We start from the raw sequence: 21038 nt of genomic DNA on the forward strand, positions 1-21038 counted from the left end.
ATTTAAAAGACGTGTAGATGAGGTGCTTAGGGACATGGTTTAGTGGGCATGGTGGTGTTGAGTCGATGGTTGGACTTGATGATCTTAGAGGTCTTTTCCAACCTTAATGATTCTATGATTCTCAGGAAAGATACTGATACAGAGATACTTAGCACAGATACCGAGAAGAGTTCAGTCTTAGCAGACTTTCAATCTCCAAAGGCAGCCTTCATATACAGTTTATCCCTTGTAGCTATGAACAGATTGAATCAAAGGGCTGCAGATATTCTGGTCTCTCCAGATGTGAAATGCCAAAATGGTGTTTATATACTTCTTAAATCTTATACAAGGCTTCAGGACACGTATACTATAAGGACTTAACTTGGTTTAAGTGACGTGCTAGCCTTTTGCACAACTTTGAAATTCAACCACTCTATGTAGAATTAAGTCATATTAAGGTTTCATATTAGGATTGCAGCTCATTCAGGTTTCTTACACAAATATCCCTCCTATACACATTAGAAGCAGACACCATGCTCTTGTGTTCCTTGGATGTGCTTAGCTGTATGCACTGTATGTATGTGTGCAGCTGTCGTGCCCTTTTGTGAGGTACTAGAGGCTAGTGCATATATTGCACACTGGACTATTTTCCTTACAGGCATCTGCCCAGTGCTAATATCTTAAAGATCTGAGACTTTTGGGAGGTATAGATATTTGGCTTTAAGTTTGTGAGGACATTAACAGCTTTGCCATCTTTCAGAAGAACAATAAGATAATAAAAATGAAAAGGAAAAGGAAACAGTGTTTTAAACATATCTTCTCTATGAGGAATGGCACTTAAGGGCAAGCATGCTTCTCTCCTGCCTCACAACAGTTCTCTCTTCTTGGCTCTCGTCACTTCTAGTCTATCAACATGGAAAGCCCAAATCTCTGCCTGGGTGCTGGCTCTCTCTCCTGTACTGCTGCAGCGTTGCCAGACTCTTCAGTCAGCACTGCTTTGAATGCCAGCTGACTGCCCTTACAATGCTGTATTTGACAGGCAAATGCTGATTAGTGAAGAATAAAATACAAGCAACAAGAAAGGCACTTTTCACAGAGCTATACCACTAAGATCTTAAATTTTTGCAGAGGCCACAGGCAGAGAAAATTACTTTCTATCTATTAAAAAATGCTTTCAGCAGTCTTCTTTGAAAAAGAAGTCTGCCTGGTAAGCGTAAAGGGAAATGAGACATAGGATCAGAGTATGACAGTCTGCCATATATATTCTTCCCTGGCCTGTAACGTGCATCTGGAAGGATAAGGTCTAAATTATTTGTTGCAAATAACCACTTGGAATTCAGTTGGTGGAAATGAGATCAGCCTTCATTTTTTTTATCTAAGTAACCTTGATAGGAGGTTAAATTTGAATGTACAAAAGATAAATCTTGAAGGCCTGTTAAGCTGATGAAAAAACACTGCAACAGAGTGGTGTTATCATTATGATAGAAAAAGCCCATATGCCTTAACATTCCCCTTGATGTACCTGGGTCTGTTCTTCGGGGCTTATGTGAACAAGTAGAACAGAGTTCTTGTAGTTTCAATATACAGATTGTACTTCTGTGCCTAGCCAAATAAAACCATTCAGCTATAGCCCCAGCCCAGTTCATGCATCTGGCCATATTTAGGAGGGCGGGTTTCTAATGTCTTATTTCTGTGTAGATTCTGGGTCATCCCTCTGAGGCTGTTGGACATCTCTCTGTCTTTCATTAATCTCAGAGTCTGCTCACAAACTTACCTCAGATAAATAAAGCTGATCCAAGACTTCAACCAAGGCAACAGTCCCTAGGTGGCTTTAGACCAAAGTGGTAAAGATCAAGCTGTTTCAGCTTGCAGGATTATTTGTGACCTGTGTGAAGTTAATAGCTTGTCTCAAGGTTCTCCATCCTAAGGAACATTCTCCATGAAAAAATGGACATGACCTCCCTGGACACTCATGCTAAACATGGGCCAAGAATTTAATGGGCCTGGGGATGAATTATCCTCTCATTTCTGAATGTTTTCTCCTGGTCCATGATAACGAGGTACATTGGTGGGACAGTATGAAGGACACTGTCTATTCTTACTGTCTACACACTTTTTTCCAGCCTCTAGATTTTTAGGTCTCTGTGGATTTATGTGGTCTCATTCCCTAATACCTAGGAACAGTTGTTCATTGATTTATTCTCACAATAGCCTTCTCACTTTCTAAATTTTACTGAGAGTGAATGGAGATGTTCACAAGGCTGGCCAAATTTCTCATAGGAAGTCCACAGTAGGAAAAGAACTCAGCTCTGGTGTCTTAACCAAACAAAGGTTCTTCCTCTGGAATTCCTTTCAAACACTTTGTTCGGTTATTAAAACTGGAGGGGGGAAGGAAAAAATGTGTGTATAACAAGTTACTAACTTGAGAATGAAATGCCTTCCTGAAACTGCACGTTCTCAACTCTGCTGAGCTTCTGCTGATAACACCACAGAAGAGCATCACGTTCTCTGCTGCTGTGAAACTGGAATGGTGGGTCCTAATTAGGTTGCAAATCACCACAATAGTATCACATGAACTAGGCCAGGACGGCTGCCTGGCATACTCAAGATACAGAGTGTTAAAATGGGGAACGTGGAGCTGACTGTAGAGGGGAATCTTCTGACATCTTTTTAGGGAACAACTGTGTGGTAGTGCTGTTGAAAACATGCAGGTATAGATCCAAAATGCAGAATTGCAAGGTACAGGTAAAAGAGAAGAAAAAAATGATGTGAAGATGCGATATACTGAGTTGTAGATAATAAATACAAGATGCACTGCAGTTTTGTCTAGAATTGGAAATGACAGCCATAAAGGCTGGAAAAGGGAAAGAGCAATAAATTCTGCATTTGTTGCAGAATAAGATCATGAATACAGGATGACCCCTGTTTATTTTAGGATCTTGAAAAAGTTTGACCTTGAATGTAGGATGACTGTTACCCCGTACCTTTGTTCTCTAGCTGTATTCTGGCACGCACACCCCCTCCAAAAACGCACACACACATTGTCAAAACCGGGCTGTGCAGAGCCTTTCTGCACCGGCTTATTACTGCAAGCCTCTGCTTCCTGCAGCTTAAGTCAGCAGTGTCTTGTTCTCAGCTGTACGTCCTTAGAGGTGGGACCAGGGGCCCTGATGATGGCTGAATTTCTGCCAGCACAACAGAATAGGTGCAGGACGGGAAACATTGTGCAGATACAGCACAAGCTACTGCAAATCCACTGGTTTTGTGTAACTGCTCTCGTGTAGATTCTTCCCCAGTAGCTCCTGTAGGATTCTGCAGAAAGGGGGTTCTTGTTCATAAACTGACCCATGGCTTCTTGACTCTGTACGCAACAGGGATGCTTAGCTTCCACTCTTTTTTTTTTCTGTCCGTATTGCTGTTGAGATGAAGTTCCAGGCAAAAGTCCTAATTTTTGTCCTCCAAACTCTCAGTGCAAATACATAACAAGGTATTCACTGATAAAATGAACTGTATTTTTAGCACAGTTTGGGGAAGTATTTTGTTGCATATTCAAATGCATAATCTGCTGAATTGACAGCAATCAAGTATGTGCAATAGATCATTCTGAGCTTTAGTTCCAAAAGTGTAAAGTGCATGTAAATCATAGACTCATAGAAACAAATCCTAGTATCCTGTTCAAATGCAGAACGTACCCAGGATATCGCCAGCATATCAGAGAGCATATCAGTTTTGGAGCCATGAGCTCAACAGGAACCTGCCTGACAAAATGACTGCATGTAGCACTGCAGTGTGAACATAACCTTTATGTTCATTCCTGTTTTACTCAGGCTGATCTCACCTGGATTTACATAATCAGATGTCTGTGCTAAAGATTTCTTATTACATATAAGAAGCATCCTCACGTTTACAAAAGTTACCTTATGGGTGTCCAATAATTAGTTGGGCTTGCTCCCATGCCCTAGGCTGCTGTATCCCACAGACAGGTGGACTTTGCATTTCCATGGCTGCCAGCCTGTTTTCCTTCTTTCAGCATCTTGACTGTCACAGGCAGTTACAGTTTGATGAAACCACATGACAATATCAAGAGTATCCATACCTTCACGACTGATTCTCTTTGGTGGATAGTGCTCATATACAGACTGCTCAGAGACAGAGACAGTGACTTTTGTCCAGCAGAAGTCTTCCCAGCAAAAGACTTGATGTACTGAGCTGGGAGTGAAGAATTTGAGAGAGCTTCCTTCTCCCTCCCCTCCTCTGTGGTGGCCGCATTAGGCACTAGCGGCCATGCGGAATGTGATACGGTCACACGACAACCCACCCCTCTCTTTACCTGGGGACTGTATCCTCCCTTCGTAGAAAAACAAAAGTCCGCTTTTCTAGAGCTTTTGTCCAGCAGGTAAGCTTTGACAGCCTTCCTGTGTTTTATTAATACTGTAGATGGTATTTGTTGAACAGGATATGTACTTACTGAAATATCGGTCTCCTGAAAGGGTTATTGTTCTCTGATATTTTCTTTCTGTTGGGTCACCAGAAGTTTATTCCCATATACACCTTCATTAGGGTATTAGTTTTTTTAAATTTTCTTCAGTTTTTTTTAGGGTTGAGGGTTTTTTTTAAAGTCTCACTGTTTAATTGCAAGCTGTCAGGGAAACACCATAGTTCTTGGAAATTGAAGGATAATCCTTTGAAATGCAAAAGGTGACCAGAATAAACAAAGAGGGAAATTAAGTTACTGAAATGACTATCAGTGTGTCAGCATCTCAACTGACTGGGGAAAGACAATCTCAGAGAAATACATTAAGAAAACACAAACTAAAGACAGGATTTTTACAGGAAACTATCATCTTTTCCACTCCAGATCTTAGCCATTATTTTATATTAGTTGTGCATGATTTTTTTTTAGCTCACAGAAGATATTTTTTCACTTCCACTGCATTCCCATTTGAAAATGTCAGTAATTTAAAGTGTCATCCTATCATGCAATGATGTTATTCAAAAGAATTTTAAGAAGTTTGATCCCTTGGATGTTCTGTGTTGGGTTTTTTCCCAATGTGTTCAATAGTTTGGACTCCATATGTGGTAAGGTCTGAACATATCACTGCAATGTGTAGCATTGAATGCAAAACTGGGACCTATGATCTGCGGGTTGCAGTGTTCAAACAGTTGTTTTTCCAGCGCAGTGGGCAGCAGGTGAAAAAGAACATCAATCGGAAACCCACAGTCGAGTCATACAGACATCCTGGTCAAACAGAAGTTCCACATTTGACTGATAGGAAAACCAAAGCACAGGAAGTTCATATCACCAGGCTGCAGGTGTTTCCAGGGCAAAGACTATAGTTTTATGGGTCTGCTGTAGAAATGTCTGCTACTTTGGGGCTGCGATTTCTAGGTGTTACCGAAACACAGATAATAACACTTAACACCAATGGTAAAGGCAGAGGCGGGAGCTGGACTTGAATCGCCCAATTTGCAGTCCCAGAAATTCCTTGCTAGTTTATTATGCCATATCTCTTCAGACCAACTGAAAGTGCTGGTATTTTGCTTGGAGGACAGAGATTGATAAGCACTAGCTAAGCAGGAGAGCCAGGAGGTAAGGTTCTGATATCTTATTTGTTGTCCACGCTCCCTTTAGACCAGTTCATTTTATTAGTGCTCTTTCTTCCTATTATTGTCTCTTTCAGTAGAGCGTTATAAATTCTGACCATTTTCCTTTGAACTGATTCCTAAACTATGTTTCTTGTTTAGGAAAATCAAGTGTATTTGAAGGTAAAGTTAGCGTTTTCCTAATATTTCCGTTGCTTTGTTGTTGTTACTGCTCTGATGTGGAAAGACCTATTGGCCACAGACATAACTCCCTCTTTGCACACAGCTGGCAAATGAAAACAATATCAGAACATCTCCATGACACACAAGGCTTTTATACAGTGATGTTTCAGACTTTACTGCAGTTTCCTTTGGAAATGCTTAAAACAACTACATCTGTTTCCTTTCATTGGGATTTTGTGTTCTTTAAGCCAAAAGGAGGGGATAAAACTCATTAATTCTGAACAATAATTGCAATGTCCTATATAAATATTTTTTAGACTGCAGGTTTTTTTTTTTCTTTCCACTAAAAATATAAAATAGCTTGTCTGTTCAATGTAATGAGAGTTCGTGAATACTTGTACATTGCTCTGTTATGCACAAATACTTGAACTAGATTTAAACAATCTGGCTCAGATGTTGGTATCAAGCTAGCAGTGACTACACAGAACTGTAGCAGTACAGAGCCAGATGCCTAATGGCAGGAGAGTTTAATTTACCATGTTTCTCAAGTGCATTTTGCATCCTGCAGTGACTGTCAGCCTGTCATAGCTAGACTGCTACCAGCCTGAGTACATCCTTCCTGAAAATGCAGTATAGACCCACCTCCTATGGCAGACACCATTAACTATGTCAGCCTAGGGCCAGAGAGCACCCGGCAGCCTTCTGTGGCACTGTAATAATAAAAGGTGGTGAATGCAGTCATAAGCCAAGTACAATTTCTTGAAGGCAACCTATATTTTGCTAATATTACAGGGGGGTAAAATTGAATCATGCGAGCTACAACTTCTAATCCAAAACAAAAAAGGAAAGCAATGCCATCTCTCCCCTTATCTGAGGACTGGGTCTCCCTATGGATCCATTTGTGCTTGTCAGACCAATGCTTTTCTAACAGATACGTACAGCTGTGGTCTAGTGTTCCCTGCTTAAGAACTCATTTGTTATTCATCTCTCTTGAAATCACTCTTAATCCAGGCCAAGATAAAGTGCAAATCAAAGTACTTAAAACATTTAGAGTAGATGATACAATTAAAAATGTTTATAAATAAAAGCATAAAAGAAAAAAAAACGTGCAGATGAGGCAGCCTCTCAGAGATCAAGTCTACTCACCAAGCCTGCTTGCCCCTGGTTCCAGGAAAGCAACTTTTTCTCTCCTGACCAGAATGACACTAGCTGTCCATCTGGTCTGTGGCATTTTTGCTGGGCTGGGTTGCTCTCTGTTATCCTTTGTTACTGGTAATACTGCAAATACATTTGGTTAACTCTTCCTTGGGTCCACACTTCAGAAGTCCTATTCCTTCTCTGAGTTACCTGAAAAATTCCCATAAGAAAGTGTGATCCTATGTTTTCACGTGCCCCCTCTGCAGCTCTCCACAATACTTGTTTTCTAATTTACGATACATGCATTGGGATGTCTCAGACTAGATGCACTCTAGCATATTCTGTCGTATGCTGGGAGAAAAGGCACATGTTCATGGTCACAAGAGGAGTGCAGCAGTGTCCCTGGGACTTCAGCTATCTCAGGATTTCCCTACCTTAATTCCTGTTAGAACTTAAGATGTCAGGGAAGTCTTTGCTTCCACAGGATACACCTCTGACTACATATGGAAGAGGAAGAGGAAGAGTATTGGAGCAGAGTATCACAGCTTTGTGCTTATATCTCAATAGTCATGATACCTCAAGACTTAGCTCCTGTTCAGACTAACAGTCCCTAATCATCCACTGTGTTATATGCTAGCTGTTTCCTCCAGGCTTGGGGGGAACTGGATTTCTCGGCTAAGGCACAAGTAAGAATTGTTTTCACTCAAGTTCTGCAGAATACCTCAAGGTCACAGAATACCTCGAGTCACTTGGAGCCATCAACTTCAACCCAAGCTAACGCAGCTACTGAAGGCTACAGTATTTGGTGCCTTTATGTCCTCTTTAACTTATGACTCAGGTTTGCACAGAGCAATAAGAGCTATTGATTGAAAAATGCTATTCTAAACCACCCATTTGGTTTTGGAGTGTTGGTTGTGAGACTTTTAATACGGACGTGAAAGACAAAATATGCAGGGTGATTGAAACACAGGTAAGGAGTGGCCTTTCTTCACAGAATAAAATGTGTCTTTTTCTGAGAGATCAGAATTGGGAATAGCACAACACTGTCATATGTGAAGAGGAAGTACATCTGGGCTTGAAATATTGCTGCAGATGACAGAGGAGACATGACATTTTTGAAAAGATTTCCCAAAACTATGAGACCCTGGGGTGAATCTCAGAGTAATCCCGATCTGGGATAGTTGGCCTGGGACTGAGTTAATTTACTGGATATGAACATAAGTAAAAAAAAATCCGTTTATTGGTTAACTAGTCTGTTCTTTTCATCTTAGCATCCTCATCCTTTTCTAACCTTTATCATTTTCTGTCACTCCCACTTCCACAGTTTAGCATTGTGCACACCCCCTTTTCCACTCCAGAGTCTGTGTAGATACATCCCAGGGACCATGTAAAATAACCGCAGAAAACTGAGATGTACGATCTTTGCTGTGTACCCGAAATTAAAACTGAACACATGGGGAATGAATGGCATCAGTGGAAATAGGCCATTTTGGCATTGACTTCCTTCTGGCCTTAAACACGATTAAAAAGTAAAGAGCTAGATACAGCTTACTATATGCAGAGGCGGGAGAGGGGAGAATGTAACATTACAGCTGATACCAGATGGTAAAAATAATTCCTTAAGATGGTACATTTGCTTTCCATTTAACAGTTAATAAAATACTTTTGTTTGATGTTCCCCATTAAGTTCTGTAGTAGTTTAGATCCACACATGTGAGGAAACTTCCGTTCTATTACCTTTCAGAAATACTGTATCCTGAAATGTTTTTCTCCCCACTTTCCTAAGCTTGTATTTTTTCCTATTTTAAATTTACTCCCTTCATGTTTAACACTGAGACAGACAGCTGTAATGTGACAAGAAGTACCTGAGTCAATGCTGTTCACTGTTCACACAAAGAAGGTACTCAAACTATGAGATATCTACTATTGATAATCTTTTCAAAGGATGTGCCTTCTCTTTATAAACCTAACATGAAGTCTCACCACAGCTTCAAGGTTCAGGTGCAACAACGAAATGATAATTTAAGACCTGTGGGTTTGGCCGTTGCTATTTTTAAGTTTAAAGGCCCATTGCCAAGAGTCTTCTATCCAAAGCTGACCTTCTTTAAGATTGCTATAATCTGCTTTGGAATATTTCTTGAAGATATTCACAAAAACTATTCTGGCACAAAGACATTGAAAAAATTCATCAGTTCCAGTATTCATGTAGAAATCTACAACAATTTGGCTCTGATCATGTGGCAGTATATGGAGAGCTTTTGGAAGAATTCTTTCCACTGAAGTATTGCACAGGGCTTCTCATTTTTCTGGGAACCTGCATTGCACGTTATTAAAGGCAGGATACCAGAACCCATGGAATAAGGTTGCTACTGTGTTTGGAGACACAGTTGTAGAGTCAACACAAAGACCATTCTTTTCCTAAAGCTATGCTGAATATAATGAGCATGAAAATACATTAAACAAGGGTAGACAGCTCATGCTCCGCAGTACCTGGAGAGGGCATAAGTTGTAGCAAAAGACACGTTCAAGACTCTAGAAACTGCAATCAACTAATTTTTGGAGGTTTGAGAAGCTGTCACGGTGAAAATGCAATAGTTACTGGAAATTTCAGTCACCCTACCGTAGACAAGGTAAACATCCCACTAGGGAAGGTTGAAGAATCTAAATTGTAAATAATTAAAATGGTAGCACTTTGAAAAAAAAAGTGAAGGATCCAAAAAAGAGAAGCAGCCCTTGGTTTAGGCTTGAGGAGTGAGCAGGAGCTGGTTCACAGTGTGTTAACTGAGAATCATTCTAGGTCAAGGACCATAACGTGGTGAAAATCCACGTTAGCTAGCCAAAAAAATACACCTCCCTCCACCTCCTCAAAAATGCAGACCATTAGCAATGAATGTCAGAAAAGTCGGTAAAAGACAAGACAAAGCTAATCACGTGGAGCAACTAACAGGGTAAAACAGTTGGGAGAATGAAAGCAAAAAGACAGTGTAAGGGCACTATGTTAGAAGACTAAATGTTTTCTACCAGTTAAAAACTTTCAGTCAAAACACAAAGAAACCAATGCAGCTGAAAAACAAAGAAAAGAAAGCTATCAGGAGTAAAATTTTATCCTTCAAAATGGGGGGGTTATGTTTAAGAGGAAAATGGAAGAAAGCATAAACATTGGCAAGATAAACATAAAGCTGTAATAAGGAAGGCCAATACGAAGCATGCAATTTATCAAAGGTATTAAAACTAATAATAGAAACTTATTCAAACATCAAAAGCAGGCAACATGCCAGAGAATTGGTGAGCCTGAAAAATGATCTATGTGTAAAAGGCATACTCAAGAAAGATCAGAATAGAGCAGAAAACCTAAAGCCGACGCCAAGGCTTCACTGTTCACTGCAGAGAAGTTTATGGAGTTTCTCATACCAGGACCATTCTTTACAGAGAAAGAGTCTGAGGATTTATCTCAAACTGAAGTGTTGATACAAGGACTTTTGTGCCTAGAAGAAAATGTAAACCACACAATAACTGTTAATCAGGACCATGTGGTATTTACCTAAGTGCTCCAGAGGAACTCCCTGTGAAGGCTATGAGCGAACTGCGGTGCATGATATATTGCTTAAATTCAGCCTCAGCACAAGAGAAATATAAGGTGATAAATACAATGGAAAATTTAAAAAGAACGGAGTTAGTGCATATATGGATAAATGTGATGTATCTGGGAAGGGCTTGAAGAGGAGAATAAAGCCTTTTAGAGGAAAAGCATTACCCTATAAATCTATTACAGTTCTTTGATCCAGTCACTGAACTTGTAAGTAACATCGAGTCAATTGATACAGTGATTTTATCAACAAGCATTTGACATCTCTCAACAAAGATGCTTAAAGGAACTAAGCTGCCATAGGAGTGGTCACATAGAATATTAATTTGTTAGAAAATAAAGGGTAAGAATAAATGGTTGGCTTTTGCAATTGAAAGAGGTTACCAGTAAGGCCCAAGGGAGCTATACTGACTCATGCAGTTCATTAAATGAATTGGGAAGGGACTGAAGAGTGAGGTGATGAAGTTGGTAAATGATACAGAATTATTCAGGCTAGCCAAAACTAAAGCACACAGCAAAGTTGTAGAAGGATCTCATGATACTAAGTGACTGGGTTCAGAGAAAGTAAATAGGGAACAATTAAGTGTAAGAATTTATTGGCAACTAATGAAATTATGAGGCGAGTGGTTTAAAGCAAACAAAAGGAAATACTTCTTCTACAAATAATTAAAATGTGGAACTCATTGCCACAGGATGCTCTGGAGCCCAAAATTACTTTTAGAAAGGAATTAGACAAATACATGAAAAAACAGCTCATACAGCATGGCTAAACACAACAATGTTGATATAACTTCTGGCTTAAGGAGCCCCTAAACAAGTTAATACTGGAAGCTGGGAGGTAAAGTAGTGGAAGGGTCATTCTGTAATTGCACTAGTCTTATATTCTTCTCCTAAGCATCTGCTATTTGCTGAATCACGGCCAAATGCATGAAGAGTTTTGAGCACTGACTTCTAAGAATTGGGAATATCCTATTAAATTTGTTTCTTTTTTTTATCTTACCTGTCTGCTTATATTTGTCTCATCTTGTAAGTTTGGGACAAGGACATTTATTGTATGTTTATACAGCAGTCAGTCCAATTAGGCCCAACAGCATTTAATTTTTAGCTCTGAGCTTCCAGACGTTATTATAATATTAATGTTGAGCTACCTTTCACAGAAAACACTTGCTACATTAGAAAAACAAACAAACACCTATACTGAAGAAAATTAAATTGCAATGTCAAGCACCTCAGAGTTCAGAAGGATGTAATTGTCCAAGCAAGCTCTATCCTTTCCAGTCAAAGCCTGGTAAAGCTATATGCAAATGGAAATGACTACACAGAGGAGAAGGAATCCAGGGTAGGTGCCATGTTTAACTCGGCCTCTTTATGTATTCATTTATCATTTTATACACACATTCCATTCATATACACACAAAAAGTCGTAAAGTCTAGGGCTGTAACTGGGTCCTTCATTTTACAATTTCAGCATGAGTAATGGAAGAATGCTAAATGAAGGAAAGCTGGAATGAGCAATCTGTGAATCAAAACTGTAAAACAAAAGGGAAGAAGGTGAAGCATGGAAAACAGTAATAAGCTTGAGGGAACAGCTTTGTAGAAGTGATATGCTGTCTATTGATTTGCAAAGAACTTGTGTCGTTAGTGAGACAAAATGATGGAATTCTTTTCACTGATGAGGATTGCATTTGGGACAGGTGGCTCGGATACCTGTGTTTCAGCACTGAGCAGGATCTCATATTCACTGTGTAAGTTGCAGGATTTCATTCATGATCAAATATAGACATAATATGAAAAAATGCATTTATTTCTAGAAAAAACCACAGAAATGCATTTAAATATCTGTCTCCATATCTTTTGGATGTGAAGAATGAAGGCTGGAAAATTCAGATTCTGAGCAAATGAAGAGGAGTTTCCTTGCTGGTGATTTGCCAGAGAAAGAAGTGTCCAGGGCAGCATTATGTCAGAAAGGCAAAATACAAAAAAATGACAGATGTGGGGAGAACAGATAGAAACAGTTCTCTTTTCTCCCTGGGGTCTATCTTTCCTGCTTGCAAACCTTTTATTTGAAAACTTTGATCTCTGCACCAGGGCTGTCTGGTTACTGAAGGCCACTTTTTTGGGTGCTGTTCACCTTAATTTTGCTACAGTTTCTCCCTCCCCCTCTGTACTGATGACATGATCTGCTAAGGGTATCTACATTAGGACCATCTGAAGTGGAGACCAATGCCTGAAAGTCTTTAAGTTTGTTTTTCCCTTAAATCAAAATACTGGGGGAAAAAAAGGTATAAACAAATACACGATCCATGATGGAGCTGGGCTGTGCATACAGTCTGCTTGTCCATCCACAGTGGCTAGAAGAGTCCTGTGGAATGTGGTCAGCTTCATTTGACAGACTGACAGACTCCTTTTGCGTCCAATTTAGCAGTTAGGTACAGGACTTGGAGTTGGGAAAGATGTTACGTTTCTTGCATTCCCATTGGGAGGCATTGTCTCGTCATTGACTAATACCAGAGAAGATACTGAGGGCCATGAGCAATCTTCTCCCAGCCTCAGCATCAACCAGTCAAGTTAAGTAAGCTTTCCGCCAGGAGAGGAAGAAAGAATTTCTTTCCCCAGTCCCTTTCTTTCCCATCTGCAACCCCTGCTTTTGAGCAGGGGCTAACTGCTGATCAGGTCTTTCTGTTTTCATCCTTCGCAAAGCTCCAGAAAATCTGTCTGGTCTCTCCATGAAAATTGTTCGGCAGGCAGTAGAAGGGCCACATCTTATTAGGGAGAGTTCCCCATGCCCAACCACCCAGCTCTGTAAGGTGGAATAGATTTGTAGGCTGAAGCAGTTACTCTGCACCCCACAATGCTGAAGCAGCCCAGAATGCTGTGTGCAGATGTGAACCAAGCATGGGTTTGCCCGATAGAGTCTGCGACGGTGAGTGCTCCTTTTTCAAACTTCAAGTCGGTATTCAACTTTCTATTGCTGATGGTCTGATTATTTGTCCTAATACATTTGTTTACATTTAACTGCTAAAATAGGTGGGTCACCTGGAATAAAAAGTGTCTCCGCTGTGTGTTTTTTCTTGCTTTTTTTTTTTTAATAAAAATCTGTATACTGTTTTCTTACAGCTGTGTTGTGATTTCTGGGGATACAATAGAGAGCTGGACAGCAGTTTGCTTTCTAATGATCACATGGAATTATTTACTTTTACCTGAAAAACCTCTGATTACTAGAAAATGTACCAGTGTACAAGCTAATATTATGCTGCAGGATATTATGGAAGCAAGTGGCTTTGTAAGACTGAAAGGAGGACTAGATATTTATGAGAATAAGAATAACATCTGCAGTTATGCCAATGAGGATAGAAGAAGATGATGCTCACCAATTGTTGTGTTTCTAGGCATAAGCTGTTCACCTGTTGAGGTCAGAAAAACTTGCCTTTCTGCCATGTTTAAATGTTGGCCTGTACTGTGAATGTGAGTTTGTGAATTTAAAGCATCTGAGATAGGCTGATTCCAGTCTTCATACCAGAAGATACAACAAAAGCTAACAGTATGTTGCACCTTCAGGGTAACATTGCTTTTCTTTGTGAGCATGCTTCATGCTGCCTCGAGATACTTCTAATGTCAACTGCTGCATTAAATGAAAGATATTCAACCTTTCTATTCACATGGGTCATGAACTGATGGGAAAGGGGAGTTTTGCACCATTGCCAGTCCCTTACTACATGTATAGGTCTGCTGTTGACCTGTAAAAGCATAAATGAGCTGAGGTTTCCTGCTTGCTCCTAAGTAGCCCATCACCAAATCCCCAGGTGGCTCAGGAAAGCAGACAAGCATGTTTTTGCTGCCGTAACAACTGATTTTTGGCCGTCAGACCATGAGGAGCAGGCTCCAGGCAGGCAAGGCCTTATTAATTGGTTCAGGGACCATCACCTGTTTCCAGGCTCCATACTTCCCTGGGTCCCTCTCACATAACTAGCTATATCTTTATCACATAGAAATGTAGGCCAGAGGAGTGGGATAGATGAATGAGACAAGTGGCTATCTCTGAGTGAAAGTACAATCCTGTGAAGTGCTGAGCTCTCACAGCTCCTATTAACTCCCACTGTCCCCAAATGGTGAAATACTAGGTACCTCTTTGGATCTGGATCATTGTTTGCTTCGCCACTGTAGTCTTTCCTGGGTAAGGACAGACATCTTGCTATCCTTACTTAAAACCTTAGAAAGGAAACATAAGGTGAAGACAAATTCCTGTCACACCCACAGGCTTTCTGAGTTACAGCGTAGGCGGCTCAGGCTCGATTCTCAGTCAAAAATAGATCTCAGCTACTCACTGAAATGAACAGAAGTTAGATAGTACCACCCTATTCCATAGGCGCCTTGTGAGAATGAAACCATGAAAAATTACATACCACAGTAGTGAGACACAAGAAGAGAGATACACATAACTGAACCAGGTTTTGCCTCAAGGAATTTTCTCTCTTATCCTTCAAGAAACAATGGGGACCCTAGTATACTTGTGCTGTCACTGTAGCAATCTCTACAGAGTGACCAAAACTACCTATGAGGATCAAGTTCCCATAAATCCAAATAGGAATTAGGTGCTTGTGTATCTTACGTGCTTAATAAATGGGGTGGAGAGCTAGAGGTCTCTTCACTGAACCTCAAGAGGGCACAGTATTATACAACCCCCAAGGAAATCCCCAAATACTACAGTTCTATCACCCCCTCTTAGTTGGGATGTGCACACTCTCTCAAACACAAAATTCCAGCTGGTCCATGTATGATTCTCAAGTAATATCTTCAAGTAGTACATCCTGGCATGTATACATCCCTGTACCATGGGGAGGAAAATATGTCCTGGAGTTATATACCCTGTACTTGCTTTGAAAACAAAGTCAACATATTACTTTTTAGACACATGACTAGCAATCTTAGCAAAGCATGACCTTGTAAAGGTCAGAAAATGCGTGCAAGTTTGCAGACTAACCACAGACATCTACAAATCACAAGAAGCTTATGCAAAGCTGTTGTCTTGGTATTTCTTTGTGCCGTTCCTCATTATTTTTAGAAATGTCTGCCTTAGCTAACACAGAGATTATTCTGCATTTTAATTAGCAATTGTTTTTACATGTACTCTAATTAGTACAAGGTCAAAAGGAAGGCTTTTGAAAGGAGATATGAGGTCTTTGTTGTCACCAGATGACAGCATGTTGAAAAGTTACCAAAATGCCATGGCAGAATAAAAGAGGGATTTTGCTTTTTGTTTTGCTCCTTAACATGAATTGCTGACCATTCAGGATTTCTTTGGATCAGGGCTCAGTCATCACTTTCAGAGTGAAGAAATGACTCCTTGACAGGAAAGGGCAACCTAGATTCTTGTTTTCCTTCAATTGTATCAACATTTGCAATGGTCTGAACTATCCCCATTGTAGTTTAAACCCACAGGAAGGGGCTCTGGAGAAGGAAATCTTTGTAAGAAAATACCCTCACACAGCTTCTTAGGGGTTTTTGTGCTTTTTTTTTTCCCACTGGGGGACAGGCTTTCTCTCCAGGGGCTATGCCACAGAGCTTGTCTCCAAATCCTAAACTGGGAAGAAGTCCTTTAAGCTGTCTGTCAGCTTTCCGTCCAACATGGTTGCAGTATAATTCCCCTGAAGACTAGCTGTGGGATTGGGATGTCTCCTTACCCTTACAGGTCTGAGGGGAATACAGAGGAGGGTCAAAGGGGGAAAGCAGTTGATGGGATTAACCTGAAGCCCTTCCCTCCCATGTGGGATCAAAAAAAAGTGGGGAATGGAGGTCCTGCAAATCAGTGGGAGAGAACACGAGGCAATGTGATCAGCAACTACTTGGCGTTTGGTTCCACTTAGGAGTAATTTGTGCACTTATTTAGGAAATTTTACATGATTCTTTGCAGGCCTAACTTAAAGACAACTCTCATGAGTTTCACTGTGTTTGCCTGAGTAAGGATTCCAGTACTTGGCAAGAGATTATACTAAAGCGAAAAGTTTTTCAATGTTTTCTGTATCCCAATGTTTTCTGTATTTTGTAATATATCAGACCAAGACAGTTTGTGATGAATATATGGATGCCTTTTTTCTTGTGATTTTTTGTCATGCAAAAAGATTTAAAATCATGTTGGAGCAATGAAATATCCTGCTTTTATTTAAAGTAATGGCACTGTCACTAGTTTTGAAATATTGAGTACCAGTCATGTCCTGGAGGACTTTCTCACTTCTTACTTGGACAAAGCTCCCCTTAAACTAATGCACTCACTAAAAACACAGGGGAAAAAAAATCAAGACTTTGTATTAAAAGATTAAAAAACAGATTTTCATCAGAAGATGTGTGACAGAGGTAGATATAGGACCCCAGGATTCCTGGATGAGGTCCAACAAGTGTCAGTAAAGACCTCACCATTTCCTGCAAGTTGAATTTGGTGATTGCCATCTGATTGCCTGTATCTTCAACTGCCTGCATCTCAAATAAAACTGATATTGTTGTTAAACTGCTCAGTGTCGAAGTCAAGGGATAATGGCGGCTGAGCCTGACTTGTACCTCATGGGAGCCAATAGAAAATACATCATGCAGCTCAAAAGTGACCCTGTCACAAGTCTCAAGTCATTAGATGCTGCGCTCCTAGAAGGGTAGATCAGAGCCACTCAAGCTACCTTGAGTGTGGTGGTAAATGAAAAGAGCCATCTCTACTCAAGGACCACTCTTTGCCCTGAGGGCAGCTGGCACAGCACAACTATAGGGTAAGCTAAATTGCCTTACTCTCCAAACAATGTGGTTGCACCCAAAGTGCCTTTTGGGAGTGGTCCTTGTCCTGTACTAATTCCCAGCTGTAGCTGGGCATTGTCTGGAAGTGTTTGGCGGGCTTTTTCTGAGTTCAGGCCAAAACACTCCCAGACCTGTGCAGAGACAGCTGGAGAATTACAGCCTTGTTCCTGGTTCTGCCTGTGCTCCTATATCTGGAGCAAATTCATTTCTCTCTTCAGCTCTACTAACCAGCATGCAGGACAAGATCACACACCTTCTGACTCGTCCCTGAACTCTTCCAACTCACATATGCAAGATGAAGCATTAGATCCCCAAAAGGAAGAGCACTCACCCTCTTAGGAACAGCACTCGCCCTCTTACATGGTGTGCATAACATGTTGGAAAATAGGGGGGAGTATTTCAACAGTGCATGGTTTTCTCTGTAGGCTGTACTGTGCCATCTCCGTTCTTGCAATGACATTGCAGACAGACTTGTCATGCTTCGCTCCCAGGAAGCTTCAAGACATCTTAGTGGGACACCATGGAGAAGGCTGTATGTCGGCAGCCCAGTCTGTGCATCGTGGCTGAAGGTGATTCCAGGCCCTCCTTCCCCTAGTGCCCATGAGCACTAAAGCCAGCAAGAAACTTAAGGGAATAAACCCAAGATTTTTTTCTATAGCACAAATAACTGTAACAAAATGTGGGTCCGACTTCTCAAGCGCACATACCCCTTTGCTGGCAGGCCCGCGCATATCTGCTGGGGCAAGAGTAGCTTCGTAGTGTCTGCTACTTAAAAGAACAGCAGTTACAAAGAGAACTAGCCACTAACATCAGCGTCTTCGCTTTTATCTTCAAACAACAGATGGTGTTAATCTGGAGCTTTGCATTCCTCCAAGTGCTGGAATCATGAAGCAACTTGCTTCCAACAGGACCCTGAAACACAATGTAACGCTAGGGAAAACAGTCAAAATGAGCGATCAGAGCAAAATATGCCTGCCGTCAAACAGACTTCAAGTGAAATTTGTATCTTTTCGCAAGACAAGACGTCACCCAGCTGTCAGTTGTGGGCCTCATTCTGCTTTCAGTCACACTGTCTGAGTCGGGAGTAGCTTGTGTGAGTCACCAAAATCTGGAGTAGTTTCAGTGACTGATATGCGTTATGACAGGATAAGACTAACAAGATCACAGTTGCGTTCATACGCCACTTTTACACTGGAATAAGTATGCAGCACTCTGCAACTGGGTCACATTTCAGTGGAGTTACTTCAGATTTACTTCAGTTACCGAGATCAGAATCGGTGACTGCCTGGGATGAAAAGTTAAGGTGACACTGAGGCAATTTCTTTTGCATTTCATGCGGAGAAGGCTAAAATAAATAGCATGAAAGGCCCCCACATTATTAGCTAGTGTGTTTGAAAGAATCCTGCCGTTGTGTTTTATCTTTTCTTAACTGCAAGCCAGAACATTTAAGATTTAATTATTTAGAGAAAGGGGGAGGGGAAGTGTGCCTTTTGAAGAAAGTCCCACAAGTTTCCAAACACTTCAACATTTCATCGTGGCAATCAGCCAGATGCCAAACAAAATGCTGCTTTCCACCAGGGATCTGACAGGTGGCCTTTCCAAAGTTTACACACTGAAGTGAGAGCTGATGTTCTGCTGCTTATTTTTCTGCCTTTTAAGTTATTCCTTTATTGAAGCCAGACTGCAGACATCTTTCCACGTAACGAAAGATAAAATCTTTCCCCGAATATTTGGGGATTTTAGTATGCTTTTATTTTATCCATATCTACTCAAGGGATTATTATTCACGCGTTCAGATGAAGAAATGTTGGGCTGGCAAGACAGAGAAACACGTACATATGCAGGCGAAAGATAAGCTATTGGAAGCTTCACTGATAACGCAGAGCCAGATACTACCTAGGTACAACCCAGGGAAAAATCCCGTGTTTCCCTCGAGGCGCTTCCCCTGCGCCATGCCACCGGCAGCAGTGAGTCTCTGGTCAGGAAGGAGGCTGGCACCCCAGCCCCGCTCATCCCCTGGCTGGTCCCCCGGAGCAGCTCCACCCGGCTCTGTCTGCCTGGGGCTCTCCACCTGCCACCCACCGGCGCACGCAAAGAGGCACCTTCGGGGAGAAGCAAATGCAGTCTGTGGTTGCACACCACTTTCTTTTATCTCTTCTTTCTCTCTGTTGTCCTAGGGCTATCAAATGTCTCCTCAGAATTTTCTGGATGCTCTTGGAAATCCTCTAAATTGAGAAAATAACCAGCAGAGACAAAGTGCAGGGGAAAAAGGGAAGTACGATAGCTCTAGCTTGTACATCTCACTTTCCTTGCTCCCATCATGTATGGTGTCCCTACAAATACACAGCAAGGTCCAGGTGAAGAGATGAGAGAAACCACAAATTCTTCCGTAGCAACAAATTTCTTGAAGAAACAAGAACCACGACTGATTCAATGGAATTGCTCACAATTGATAGCTAGGTTAATGAGGCTCATGTCTGACTCGGTTTAACTCACTTCTGGGACCAGATTCTCACAGTCCACAAGAGAAGACTTGGGGCGTGCCCTTGCCCTGATTTTTATCCCGTTTGGCCATCATGAAGCCAAAGGAAAGGTGGGATATATTAGATAATGCAGTATGTAACCAAAAATTATCAGTGTTTAAGAGGGAGATTCTGGCAAAGCAAGGCCTAAGTCCTGACCAAAAGTTTCGCTTACTGTTGGCAAGCAGCAACAGGGGATCTTTCCCCCTGTTGTGTTCGTGTTCCTATACTGCACCCTATACCATAGCGTCTGAGCAGTTTCTGAAAGCTTCCCATGCAACTAACATCTGGCCCATACCACCTGTTTGCTCACCATTCCCCAGGGAAGAGAGACGTGAGCAGTGAAGTATCGTTTTTTTTTGGTAGGGATTATTTTAAATTGTTGTTATGTATGTTGATATGTATTTATACTACAGAAGACAAGGTCGAAGAAGTAGCTTTGCACTTGAAGCAGGCGGGCAGACAGTGCTAAGTCTGTGCAGGACCTCAGTTCCCGGGGGAGTGTATTCCACTGGCTGAGAACAGCAAACATAAGCCTTATTTTTATGGAGGAGAGTCCTCTTCTGCCAAATGGGCAAGTTTGTAACCCATAGCATTTCTCTTATATACAGGTATGTGTGCGTATAAGTATGATAGAAGGCTAGACATCTGTCAGGAGCCCTTGAAAACAATGTCTGTGTTGGAGTTGTTTTATCATGCCAGAATGCTGTAAAGGGACCTTTCCAATTAGAAAATTAAAAATCAAAATATATGAGTAAGTATACCAATGGACATATTTACTACATGCTATGAGTATTTTGTGTAGAGTCAGATCACAGAACAAAATCCTCTGTTCTCTGAACGTTCAAAATAAGCCAAGGGGAAGTGAAAATATGGCACCGTCATGTGCATTATCCTTGGTCATAATCCTCATGTTTTGACCAGTCCTTTCCATCCAACCCTTTGTTTTCCAAAAATCAGAGGAGGGTACCACTGAATTTGTCTGCAGGACTAAGAAAGGCCTGCATGTGACCGAAGGGGAAGTACACTTCAGCATCACATTTTTGTTTAAGATCTCATCTTCCATCCATTCATGACAATAGCAAAATAACCACTGATTTCAGTCATGCAGCTCAAGCACATTGCAAAATAAGCATAAAATTATTTACAACTGTTAGCAACATTCCACAATACTTAGAGCAGGCGGAGAAATGCTTGAACTCCTCTGTGAGTAGTAAATAAGCCAATATGCTCTTGCCATCTCTCCTCCCACCCCCCCCCCCCCCGCCTTC

Source organism: Pygoscelis adeliae, unplaced genomic scaffold, assembly GCF_000699105.1.
Source record: "Pygoscelis adeliae isolate BGI_AS28 unplaced genomic scaffold, ASM69910v1 Scaffold42, whole genome shotgun sequence".
Classification (NCBI taxonomy): domain Eukaryota; kingdom Metazoa; phylum Chordata; class Aves; order Sphenisciformes; family Spheniscidae; genus Pygoscelis; species Pygoscelis adeliae.